Source organism: Nycticebus coucang, chromosome 22, assembly GCF_027406575.1.
Source record: "Nycticebus coucang isolate mNycCou1 chromosome 22, mNycCou1.pri, whole genome shotgun sequence".
Lineage (NCBI taxonomy): Eukaryota > Metazoa > Chordata > Mammalia > Primates > Lorisidae > Nycticebus > Nycticebus coucang.
Window position 1 is genome coordinate 11,830,272 of NC_069801.1, and position 11,231 is coordinate 11,841,502.

Below are 11,231 nucleotides of genomic sequence, written 5' to 3' on the forward strand. Positions count from 1 at the left end.
GGAGGGAGGGGAAATACGGGGAGGTTTGGGTAGGACCTTGGGCCCTCTGGACTCACAGGCGCCCGCAAGGCTCTCTCTAGTTTGAGCGCCTCAAAACACCAGCGCTCCTATGGGTTATTCCCGGGGACCTCTGTGCCAGGGATCCTGCCGAGAGGTAAGGGATGGTTTTGCGCTCAGCCATCCCCACTCATACCCTTTGCCCTCTCAAAGTAAGCTCAATGTTAGCTCACAGGCCTGAGCGGAAATGGGCTGGGGGTCCCAAAAGCAGTTGCCTCCTTAGCAGCAGGCCTGGGAAAGGAGCCCAAAAGGCCCAGAGGCTCCCATTCCTGGAATCTTGCCACAGGTCTCTGTGCCAAATCTTGATGGTCAAGGAGGGCATATGTGTTCAGAAACCTCTAAGCCAGCTGTGATCTAAGAGCAGCCATCTCTAGGAAGGGGTCAGTCGTGCGCTATCTCATTTAATTCTCATCTGAAAGGCAAGTGTCACCCCCATTTTACAGAAAAGAAAACTGGGGCTCCAAGAGCTTAAACAAAACGCACAAAGGTTGCACAGCACACAGGAAATAGAGGGATGGTTTGAATCCTTGTGGTTTCTACTGTAACCACTGCACCATACTGGGGAAGGTTGGGCAAGGAGCTGTTGTGCAAGGCATCACCCCTGTCCCCTGACCCTGGCATGGCAAAATCCTTTGATACGGCTTGACACTTTGGAGGACACCTGCCTCCCACCTGCCCCTTCAAGGGACCTCCTTCCCAAAGGTTCCTCAGACGTGAGCTCATCTTATGAGCTGATGGAAGCCTCTGGTGTTAGTAAAACAAACGGGAAATGTTCGCTCTCTGGCTTGCCCAGCCACCCACGGCTGCCTATTGCCCAACCACCATTTGGCCAGTCCGGGAGGAGCGGCTGTGACAGTTCTGATTTCCTGGGAGGCCCCAGCCTTCCTAGGCCTACATCCTTACCTTTGATCCCATCCTCCCCACAACTGCCCTGAACCTACTCACTCAGCTACCCAGGTACCTGGATTCTCCCTGCCAGATGTGGAAGTCTTGGCCTCTTGGCCTTAGCAACTGCACTTGGGAAGCGGGTCCAGACATCTCCCCTGGGGGAGAGGGAGGAAGGGTTAATTACAGGTGTTGGGGTTAATTAAAGCCTTTGACCAGGCTGATGGGAGGGGAGTCTTGGTCTTCTGAGAGTGGCATGCAAGTGCCCATGAAAGGGAGTCCATGTGTGAGTGTGTGAGATTGTGTTTGTGCATGCATGTATAGACATGAGAGTGTTGATGTCAGTGAGTGTGCATAGATGGGAGAGAATTTGTGCAAGAGTGTGTGTATGAATGTGCCATACTTCACAGTGGTTGTCAAGTCAACCTGTAAGTTTCTGGCTGAGCCTCAGTTTGCTCATTGGGCAGATGTAAAAACCTACTTCAGAAAGTTATTGTCAAAATCAAATAAGGTCATGCATATAAACCACTTAGGCCGGCACGACAGGAAGGACCATTAAATCTCAGCTGTTATTGGGATACACACCATTGAGCAAGAGGAAGTTGCATGTGTGGATGGCAGGGCATGTGGTGCACACTGGACTCTGTGCACGGGCATGTGATATACAGGTAAGTGTGGCATGTGTGTAGTACATGGTATGGGTTATTTTACACGTTACATTGGACCCTCTAGGCTAAGGACACTGTGCGATGTGTGTAAGGCTGCATGTAAATTGCATGGAAGACCTGTTTGTACATTTGTGTTACTTGCCATTTGCAGGATCCATACATCAGATGTGTCACAGGAAGATACACTCCAGGAGGGCAGGGATGTTTATCTGTAGAAAACAGTGCCTGATACACAATAGTTATTTAGCAAACCTTTGCAGAAGATGAATAAAAGTGTTGGTCAATTCTGTATCGCATGAAATTCTCTGTTTGTAGTGCTGGTTGGTTCTTTGGGCAGCAAGTGTGGGTTTCCATATGTGGCCCCAAAAAGGTAGACCGCAGTACATGGCAGGGATCCAGGCAGGCCCTGATGGTTGTGAGCCATAGGCCTGGTCATATGTGCCCAAGATGGGGGCTAAGGGTGCAAAGCAGCGTGTGATGTAAGCAGAGACCTGTGGAAAGGAGTGGCATATGAGGTGGCAAGTAGGGGGCAGCTTTAGTCATCCACCTGGTGACACGCCCTTCCCTCTTTTCCTGTCCTGATTCAGAGTCCTTCCCGCTCTGGGTGACTAGATGCTAAGGTGGAAAGTTCTTCACTGAGTCTTACAAAGTGGCACTGAAACATGGTATTTATAGTGACATAATCAGCCCTAATGGAGATGGAATTACCCCATAAAGGCCCCAAAGAGCCCTGAGGGCCTGAGTGCCACTGCAGCAGGCAAAGCATCCAGCACAGGCACGTGGAGACTGAGTGTCTGTGTGTGTGTGTGTGTGTGTGCACCTCACTTGCTGATCCCCACCTCCAGCCCACCAGCCTGATTGAGTGACCACCTTTGCTAGGACTTGCTGAGGATGGGGGCGAGCAGACGCCAAAGATGAATATTGAAGTCACAGTTTCATCCACACTAACTGCCTTTGGTCAAAAGCATCAGAAAAAATAATTGTAGCCAACACTTATAAAGTGCTTACTATGTGCCAGGCCCAGACCTAAGCACTTCACCTCGGCTGACCCCTTGGTGTTCTCATGGCAGCCCCATGAAGTGGGCACTTGAGGAGTGAACTTGCTGGTAAAAGTTGGAGTCTGGACAGGAAGTCTGGACCTGGCGCACATCCTCATGTGTACCTCTCTTAACTGCTGCCTCTGAATTCTACAGAACACGGAAAGCTGTTTCCCATGCTGGAATGATGTGCCCACTCTCTGCAACCCGGTCTAAATAATACCTCTTCCAGCAGAACTCTTTCTTATCTTTCTGAACCTGTGAACTGTCTTCTCAATTAGACTATAAAGCTCCCCAGGGTGGGAGAGGAATCTGGCACCCTACTGAATTTCTGGCAGCAGGCAGAACAAGAGCTGCTCAAGAAATGTTCACATTTGATGGCGATATTCTAAATCAGTTCCCTCCATTCATTTCAGTCCACGTTTCTGGAATGTGTCCTATGTGATCTCATTTGATCCACCTACTAGCCCTGGACGGAAAAACTAATATGGGGTGGCGCCTGTGGCTCAAGGAGTAAGGCACCAGTCCCATATGCCGGAGGTGGTGGGTTCAAACCCAGCCCTGGCCAAAAAAAAAAAAAAAAGAAAAACTAATATGGCCCCAACTTTTGCAGATGAAGAAAGTGAGGCTCAGAAAGAAGAACCAACTTAACTAAAGTTACATTATTAGTATATGGCAGAGGTGGAACTAAAAAGTTAAGTGTGTCTGCCAGAGCGCAGTCTGCCTGCTTTTTTTATGAATACACCACATGCTTTCAGGCCTGCATGGCTTTGTCCAAGCTGTACACTCTCTGGGAGTGTCCTTTCCATCTGGGCAACTCCTACTCCTCCTTCAAGATCTACCTTGGTGTAGCACAGAGAACTGAGGCCCAAAGGGTAGGAGAATGCCTGGTCTATAGGGTGCACCCAAGACAGATTTGGTGAATGAATGAATGGGTCCAGCAGACCTGGATTCTGCCATGTAAACAACTGTGAGGCCTTGGAGCTGTGTGACCTCAGCTACTTGGTCTGTAAAACTGGGATAATAGTGGTTTCTATCCTCCAGGGCTGCTGCTGGGATTTAATGAGATCATGCATCTAATGTCCTGGCACATAGTGAATGTGATTCAGTCTTAGCTCTTGCTACCTTTACAATCAAAAGTCACTCCTGAAAAGCCCACTGGGCTCCCCCAGGCCAAATACATAGTTTCCCCCTGGAATAAGCCTGGGCTTCCACAATGTATTACGACACCCTCCCATTAGGCAGGGTGTTCCTTGCAGCACAGAGCCTCAGTTTATTCCATCTTGTCATCCCTAGCGGCACTAAGCATACAGCAGGTGCTCGGTAAATGTTTGTGGATTGCACACACGTGCAGTTACTGGGGCCAATCTTTCCCAAAAGAACACATTTCCTGGCTGCAGGTGCAAAGCGAGACTTTTCAGCTTCTCAGGTGACGTTTCTAGGGTGAACTTGCCGGAATAGAAGATTTTGCTAAGTCCTGACACCTCCCGCCCTCCCCCCCACAGGCCCCAACTCCCGAAATGAGGTGATTTGAGGTGAAGATGGGGGACTTACAAGTGGGCTCCAGGTTTTCAAAGGAACAGCGCAGGAGGAAGCCCTGATATAATTGCGGGGCTTCCCCCACCCCCAGAGCCGGATTTGAGGCTGTGCCGCTTCCTTTGGGGCTCCCTTGCGCTTCCTGGGAGCCTTTGAAGTGGGTTCTCCGCAAATCCTGCCCGCGGGGCCGGGATAGGGGCGGAGCCTCCGGGCGGGGGCGGGGCCTCGGCCTGGGCAGGCTGCTGGGACCCGGCTGCCGGGCCTCTGTGGTGGCGTCCGCGCCCCTCTGGCCTGGCCCTAGACCCGCCAGCCTCCGGGCCCCTGCGGGCAGCCATTGTTCTGTTCCGACTTCCCTTCCCCATCTGGTCATGTCTTCCTCTCTCCCAACTCAGCTTAGACCCCACTACCTCGTCTGGCCAGCCCGGACCTCTTGTCAGTTGCATTACTCTGAGTGCCAGACTCAGCCAGGTGTTTTAAAAAATCCAAACAGGGACCGCATGGTGGCTTACCCCTGTAATCCTAGCACTCTGGGAGGCCAAGGCGGGTAGATTGCCTGAGCTCAGGATTTCGAGACTAGCCTGAGCAAAAGCTAGACCTCGTCTCTACTAAAAAATAGAAAAACTAGCCTGTGAGCTAACACCTGTAGTGTCAGCTACTGGGAGGCTGAGACAAGAGTTTGAGGCTGCTGTGAACTATGATTGATGTCATGGCACTCTACCCAGGGTGCCAGTGAAAATGTCTCAAAAATAAAATAAAATACTGGGGAGGCCAAGGTGGGTAGATTGCTTGAGCTCACGAGTTCAAGACCAGCTTGAGGAAAAGCAAGACCCCCACTCTACTAAAAATAGAAAAAAAACTGAGACAAGAGGATCACTTGAGCCCAAAAAAGTTGGAGGTTGCTGTGAGCTATGATGCCATAGCACTCGACCCAGGGCAACAGCTTGAGACTGTGTCTCAATAAAATAAAATAAATAGCAATCCCTCACCCCCATTCCACCCTTGGACTCCCTGTCTCCCTTCTTCATTGCTTATTTGTCTATTGTCTGTCCCCTACCCCCCACCCTGTCCCTGTCCCCTGTTATCATGTAAACACCAGGAGGGCCAGGGTTGCTGTCTGCTTTGTTCATGGTGTACCTCCCCAAACAATCTGGTGTTAAATGAATGAGCAAATATGGTGGCTTCCCAGCAGACTATTGAGGAGAATTCACACTCATGAGTGTGCAATCAGACTGGCTACTCTCTTTCCCTCACTTTCCTCATCAGTGTGTTGGGGAATAACAGTAGCTCATCCTCCTTGAGGTGTATGATGATGGCACAGGTTACCATATGCCAAGCACAGAGACTGGTGTCATGCTCAGGACAAACCCAGGAGACAACTAATGGGGGCTTCCCACTGCTCCAGCAGGTGGGGTGACTGGTGCCCAGGAAAGTCCTTACCCGAGTCCCAGAATCCTTCTTTGTGGCCCTGGGCTTTCCAACCTGCCAGATACTTTCCCTACATGATCATTTCTTTCTCACAACAGCCCCTGTCAGCAGCATATTCCCCATTTCATAGATAACAAAACTTACATAGGTGACGTGATCTGCTCAAAGTTGCACGATGTGGCAAAGCTAGGATCTGAATCCAAGTCCATCAGGCTGTATGGCCCTGATGCTAACTGTATGGCTTACAGAGATCCCCGCCATCTTTCCTCTGCTTCCCCTCTCCACGGTGCCCTGAGTGTCTAGTCTGGCAACCAGGGTCCTCTGGGCAGATGCCATGGCTGGCCAGGAGCTGAAGGCACATTTCTGGCTTCCCAGGGCCACCAGGGAGACTTGGACAAGGTGCTTTCCCTACTCTGGGCCCAGTCAAATGGGGATAATAATAATAAAATACTCACCTTTCAAAGGTGAGTGGAACCTTTGAAAGTAGGAACAACCAGGCAATGGTGTTTGGCACACACCACTTCTCTCTAACTGTCAGCTGGGATTATTTTTATCATTGACACCATTTTTGGGGGCCTCAGGCTGGTGTAGTACCTGCCAGGTGCCAGCCCCTTCCTGCATCCTGACAGTTTGGCTGCAGGCCTGGGTGGAGGCTTAGAAGGAAGAAAGGAGGAAGGGGTAGCAGGGAAAGCTGCTGTTTGTTTTCTGCCTCTGAGAGCTTCCTAATCTGACCCTAGCCCCTTCCTTTCCCTGCGGCACTAACACACAGGCCCCTTTCACCAGCAAATCTGCCCTTGGCCTTAGCCTTTGAAACTATGCTCCCTAGATAAAACCACCATGACCCCATCTAGCCCCTGAGAGAAGACCCCACACTACAGGCTCCTAGCCCCACACCCATCACAAGGCCTAGTGGTGGTGATACAATAATACCAGAGGACTCACACATCTCTGTATAAATCCACACATACACACACCTGTTCATGCACACTCACATGTGTGCCCACAAGCAATAATCCTGAAACATGGGCGGCACCTGTGGCTCAAAGGAGTAGGGCACCGGCCTCATATGCGGGAGTTGGTGGGTTCAAACCCAGCCCTGGCCAAAAAAAGAAAAAAATCTTGGGGCGGTGCCTGTGGCCGGAGGTGGCGGGTTCAGACCCAGCCCTGGCCAAATACTGCAAAAAAAAAAAAAAAAAAAAAAATCCTGAAACATCTGCTTTCCTTATGGCCAGGTCTGGGGGGAGGAGGAGCTCTTTAGGGGCCACCTCAGGGCAGGATGGGGGCTCTCTCTTCAGCTCTCCCTTCCGGTCCTATTTCTCTCTGTGTCCATCCATCTCCATTAACCAGTCCCAGCAGGGCCCTGCTCAGTCCTTCCCAGCGCCCCTTCCGTCTATCCACCCATCCATCCATGCACCAGTCCATCTGTCTGTCGTCTGCCTGTAGCAGCCCAGCAGTGAGCAATCTATCCTCGCCTAGCCCTGTCCATCAGCTCTGCCACACCACAGCACCAAGACCCTGTCCCTTTTCTCAGCAGGGTCTCTCATCACTCATCCATCCATCCATCAATCCCCATCCATCCATCCTCCCACCCCCTCAGTGGTCTCCTTCATCTGTCAGTTGATCTGTCCATCCATCCATCTATCCATCCATCCTCCCTTCCTTCTCCCCTTGACTTAGCTTCTCTCAGCCCCCTCTGTGTCCCATCCATCACTTCCCAGACAGCCTTGCCCAGCCAGGTAGCCACCTCCTGGCCGTTCTGTCTGTCCACCAGCCCATCCATCCATCTGTCTGCCAGCCCATCCATCATGCCACAGGCCACTTGTCCATTTCTTGCCACCATTCGCGATTCCTAGCTGGGCTCCCTGGAGTGTTCCTCAGCCAGCACTGGGAAAAGGTGTGTGTGTGTTTGTCTGTAGATAGCTGTGATCACCAGCATGCACTGTGGTGAGCAACAGAGGACCAGAGACCTGGACACAGTCCTGCCTTGGGGACCTCTTGTTGTGAGTGAGTGTGTGACAGCATGTATGTATGTGGAGGGAGGACTGGGAACTTTCCTGGGGGCAGGAAGAGGGGTGGCACTTCACTGTATCTTCCTAAATGCTGTCTGCACGTCTTGCCATATGCATCAATGGCTCACTGGAAAATAAATAGATAATTTGAGAAATATCCAGCTTTCCCTCTTATCTCCTGATTCCTTTAGAGGCGCCTGACTAATGCCCAGAACTGTTGGGGGCCCAGGCACCCCTAGCCCTGTAAGTCCTTGCTTAGGAACATCCAGCCCCCTCCCCCAAAGAGCCCTCACTCCCCAGAACGCTCCCTCTTCTCTTCCAGCTGCTCAGAGACAAGAGACAGGCAGAGAGAGACAGAGACTGAGACGGAAAAAGCTCAGCAGAGAAAAGTGCCCTGGGGCTGCGCCTGTGGCTCAGTGAGGAGGGCGCCGGCCCCATATACGGAAGGTGGCGGGTTCGAACCAGGCCCCAGCCAATCTGCAACAAAAAAATAGCCGGCATTGTGGCGGGCACCTGTAGTCCCGGCTGCTCTGGAGGCTGAGGCAAGAAAATGGGCTGAGCCCAGGAGCTGGAGGGTGCTGTGAGCTGTGACGCCACGCACTCTACCGAGGGCGATAAAGTGAGACTGTCTCTAAAAACAAAAAAAAAAAAAAAAAAAGAAAGAAAGAAAAGTGCCCTGAAGGGCCCCGAGCCACGTAGAAGAGAGAGACGTGGGAGGAGGCAGGAGAGCGCCAAAGGCCGCCCAAGACAATAGAGCGACGGTACGCAAAGACACGCGGGAGGGCGCCTGGCCGGGAGACTGGGTGGGGAGCAGGGATCGGAGCGCCCCGCCTACTCTAAGGAGTGGGTTGCGGAGAACTCAAGGTCCCGGGGAAGCTCTTTGAGGAGGAGCAGGAGGCAAAAAGAAGAGGGGACGGGCGGCGGGCGCGGAGCGGTCCCTCCCCCAGCAGCAGCCCCTTCACCCCCAAGTCTCGCACCCAGGTCCGCCCCGGCTTCCGGCTCCACAGGTGGCGCCTTTGAGGGTCACCGCGTGCGGTTTATGGCAGGGCCCAAGCCCCTTCCCCGCGGCGAGAAACCGCCTTTGCGGCTGGTAAAATGGTTCGGGGCCCCGGGGTTGGGGGTGGAAGGGTGGCGGCAGCCTTATCGCCATGGAAACAGAGGCGGCCCTGGGGAGGTGACTGCGGATTCGAGAGTCACTGAGTACTTTGCATATATTTGCATGTCCCTCCCTCATGGGCGGTGCCATCCCCAGACCCCGCCCCTGCCAAACCCGGGACGCCTGCCCTAGGAACTCATCTCCTGTAGAAAGCCCTCAGCCGCCGGCCGCCTGGTCCTAACGACGATTAATCATCTTCCTCATCATCTTCGTAGATAGCATTGGCTGGCGGAGCTTTGCCTCTGTGCCAGGCACTGGGCTGCTTCCTTCACATTCATCACCTTTTGTCCTCTTACCAAATTGCTACTCTTGTCCCGATTTATTAATACAAACGCAAAGAGGAGTGTGCGCAGTGGCTCACGCCTGTAATCCCAACACTCTGGGAGGCCGGGGAGGGTGGATTGCTTGAGTTCAGGATTTTGAAACCAGCCTGAGCAAGAGCGAGACCCCATATCTACCAAAAATAGAAAAACTAGCTGGATGTAGTGTCAGGCGCCGGTAGTCCCAGCTACTCGGGAGGCTGAAGCAAGAGGATCACTTGAGCCCAAGAGTTTGAAGTTGTTGTAAACTTTGAAGTCCCAGCACTCTAGCTGAGAGTGAGACTGTCTCAAAAAAATTTTTTTTAAAGGCTCGGCGCCTGTAGCACAGTGGTTATGGTGCCAGCCACATACACCAAAGGTAGAGGGTTTGAGCCTGGCCTGGGCCAGCTAAGTAACAATGACAACTGCAAAAAAAAAAAAAAAATAGCCAGGCATTGGGGCAGGCACCTGTAGTCCCAGGTACTTGAGAGGCTGAGGCAAGAGAATCTCTTAAGCCCAAGAGTTTGAGGTTGCTGTGAGCTGTGATGCCACAGCACTCTCCTGAGGGCAGCATAGTGAGTCTCTGTCTCAAAAAAAAAAAAAAAAAAAAGAACGAAAGAAAGAAGAAAAGAAAGAAAACGAAGGCTGCAGAGGGTCTGCAGAGCCAGAAATTGCCTCCTTGCTCTGGTCTCAGTTTCCCTGTCTGTAAAAAGGGAGGGTTGCACCAGGAGCTTGCCAACTGACGTAACCAAGTGTGGACCTAGACCAAGACTTGCCTGAGTTGAGCAGGCTGAGTCTAACATTCTGACTTGGAAGGCCTGCGGTAGCCATGTGCCTCCAGTTTACCCCACATCCCCCTATGCTCTGGCGAATTTCCTCCAGGCCAAGCTCCTGGTGACTCAAGAGACATCTCTGAGAGGCCTACCAGCTCTGACATTCTGAAGAGGCTGAGAGGGTAACTTGCCATACCACCTCCCTCCTCTGAATGGGTGCTGTTCAGACAGGGTGCTATGCCTCTCGCATCAGACTGGGCACTGCTTTAAGGGTCAGCATCACTCTTCCTCAGGTTGTAAACACTAGAAATGCCCAAGCTCAGGCTGGAGATAGACAAGTGCATCCCAGAGGGTCTGTCCCAGGCCTTCGTCCTGACTTGCAGATCTGCTATCTGAGGGGTTCACAGGACTGGGTTGTTGGTGAGAAAACCTCAGGTTCTCCCAGAAAATAAGCACGGCTGCCCTGCATACCTTTAGACTCTTCCCAACACAGGCTTGGAAGGGAAGAGAAGGGCCCAGCGACCACTGCCCCAGCGGCAACACCAGAATCATCATCCCTCGTGCTTAGTGAGCTTGGCTATGTGCCCAACCCCTCCTGAACATGGACAACAATCTAGTGAGGTAGTTATTTCACACCCATTTTGTAGATGGGGAAACTGAGTCTTTTTTCTTTTCTTTTTTTTTTTTTTTTTTGGTGGAAGAGACCAAAGACTTGCCTGAGTTGAGCAGGCTGCGTCTAACATTCTGACTTGGAAGGCCTGCGGTAGCCATGTGCCTCCAGTTTACCCCACACCCCCCTTTTTTCTAAAATTACACCAAAGTAAAGCTCTATTTGATGCACCAAAGTAAAGCTCTATTTGATGCAAGTGTGTTGTGTAGGTATCAGCAGTACTGCCCTCACTACACGCTCACTGGACAGTAGGAACCCAAAAAAAACAATGACTGGGAAACTGAGTCTTTCTTTTTGAGACAGAGTCTAACTCTGTCACCCTGGGTGGAGTGCTGGGGCATCATCGTAATTCACAGCAACATCAAACTCTTGAGCTTAAGTGATCCTCCTGCCTCAGCCTCCCAAGTAGCTGGAAGTACAGCCACCCACCACGCCACCTAGCTAGTTTTCCTATTTTTAGTAGAGATGGGGTCTCACTCTTGCTCAGGCTGGTTTTGAACTCCTACGCTCAAGCAATCCACCTGCTGCAGCCACCCAGAATGCCAGGATTACAGACATGAGCCACCGAACCCAGCCGGGAAACTAAGACTTAAAGAGAGGAATTTTAAACCTAAAATTACCCTTTGGTAGGTAGCAACCCTGTTCCTTCCCCTCTGCTCTACAACCTCTCACTGTCTCCCAGCACACTTCACATAGACTCGAAACCAGCTGTTGAT

General features: G+C 51.8%; 1 pseudogene; it reads right to left on the minus strand.

The window, feature by feature from the left end:
- Nucleotides 1-10,644: 10,644 nt before the first annotated feature.
- LOC128575728 (uncharacterized) lies at nucleotides 10,645-10,787 on the minus strand (annotated as a pseudogene).
- Between the last annotated feature and the right edge of the window lie 444 nt (nucleotides 10,788-11,231).